We start from the raw sequence: 2,272 nt of genomic DNA on the forward strand, positions 1-2,272 counted from the left end.
ATTAGGAGTTAAACTCCAAAATAGTCCCTGAGATTGGCACCGTGCACTAAAATCGTCCCTGAGTTTTCAATTGCACCAATTACGTCCCTGAGATTGACAAAAATGCACCATGCTAGTCCCTGACTCATTTTCCATTAACGACGTGATGACATGGTTTGATGACGTAGCCTGCTAGTGACACGTGTCACTCCATGATTTGGCCACATGTAATGGTATGATGATGTGTTGACCAGTGACACGTGGCATGCTGATGTGGATGGTTGTGCCACGTGTCACAATACTATTTGGTCACGTGTCTGTTTGTGCCACGTGTCATAATCGTATTCATCCATGTATCATCCATTATGTCATCATTGTAGATGCACCAAATTAGTCCCTCACTTTGCATTAAGTGACTCATTTTAGTCCCTGAAATTGAATATCGTGCACCAAACTAGTCCCTTCACTAGTTTTTTCTCCTTTTTTCTATAAATTCAAAATTCTCAATATCTTTGAATCTATTAATTCCAATTCTATTTTTTCACATGTTATTTAAATACAAGTGCTTTTATAAAATATTTTTTCACTTGCGAGTACCCCTAACCGCCGTTTTGGAGTTGACGTGAAGACATTTCAAGCACCCCCACTACCATCTCCGACCTATTTCGAAGATGATAGTGGGAGTGCTTGAAGTGCCTTCAGTCTAGCCCATTTACACACAACGGAAACGTGTATTTCATAAGAATCGAAAAAAATGTGTCTACTCAATCATATAATTCTTTTTTTATAATAACATATTTATATATTATAAAATTTATCAATGTTAAATTATTATAAAAAAAATTATATAATTAAAACTAACATCTTAAAATTTTTTATAAAAACACTTGTATTTAAACGATATGTGAAAAAATAGAATTGAAATTACTGCATCCAAGATATTGAAAATTTTAAATTTTTAAAAAAAGGAGAAAAAATTGGTGATGGGACAAGTCTGGTGCACGACATTCAATTTTAGGAACTAAAATGAGTCACTTAATACAAAATAAGGGACTAATTTGGTGCATCTACAATGGTGGCATAATGGATGACACGTGGACAAATACAGTTGCGACACGTGGCACAAACAGACACGTGGCCAAATAGTATTGTGACACGTGGCACAACCATCCACATAAGCACGCCACGTGTCACTGGTCAACACATCATCATACCATTACACGCGGCCAAATCATGGAGTGACACGTGTCACTAACGGGCCATGTCATCAAGCTATGTCATCACGTCGTTAATGAAAAATGGGTCGGGGACTAATATGGTGTGTTTTTGTCAATCTCAAGGACGTAATTGGTGCAATTTGAATCTTAGAGACGATTTTAGTGCACGACGCCAATCTCAGGGACCATTTTGGGGTTTAACTCAAAAAATAAGGGACGAAAGATTTAATTAGGTTCTTAATTGTAAATACTTTTAATTTGCAAACAATATTACGTTAACTCTAATTGTTTATACGAACAAAGACATAATTACAAAATTAAAAGTAGTGTAGGAATCCAATTAAAAAGAAAAAAATATAAAAACCTAATTAAAATTTAGTGATACTACAGAAATTAGCAGAGTAATTAAATATTTGTTCTTCTTCCTTTATACGTATAGAATTTAGAATAATGACCCAAATCGGTATTTAATATTTTTAAAGTCAAATATTTTAGTTATCTAGATTTTAAAATATACAAAATAATTCTCCACATTTATCTTTGTCCAACAATATAATCCTCATCCAATTTAATCCAAAAAATAAACTAAAAAATAGTCTCTAAATTTTTTTAAAAAAATATCAAAATAATCTTTACAAAAATTTAAAAATTTTAAAATAGACATTTCGATTAAAAGAATTAAATTAGAGGAGACTGTATTGTCTAACGAAAATAAATATTAGAAATTATTTTGTGTATCTTCAAACCAAAAAGACTAAAAGTAATTACATAAATCAGTCGCTGAGATTTTAAAATTGGACACTTTAGTTTCTCCATTTTTAAAATACACAAATAATTCCTAATATTTACTTCAATAATTCAATTAGGCAATACAATCTCTCTATGTTAGTCACTAACGATGATGGGCTAACGTGGATTGAAATGTTGACTCACACATATAACTATTAAGTGTGCACATGTGTAATGTAGACAAATATCAGCTCCTATAAAATAAAATACAAAACAGTCATAACAATTTAAAAAATATCAAAACAGTCTATAAAAAAAATTAATTTTTTTAAAATAGTTCTTTCAAA

This window comes from Arachis ipaensis, chromosome B06 (genome assembly GCF_000816755.2).
Source record: "Arachis ipaensis cultivar K30076 chromosome B06, Araip1.1, whole genome shotgun sequence".
Classification (NCBI taxonomy): domain Eukaryota; kingdom Viridiplantae; phylum Streptophyta; class Magnoliopsida; order Fabales; family Fabaceae; genus Arachis; species Arachis ipaensis.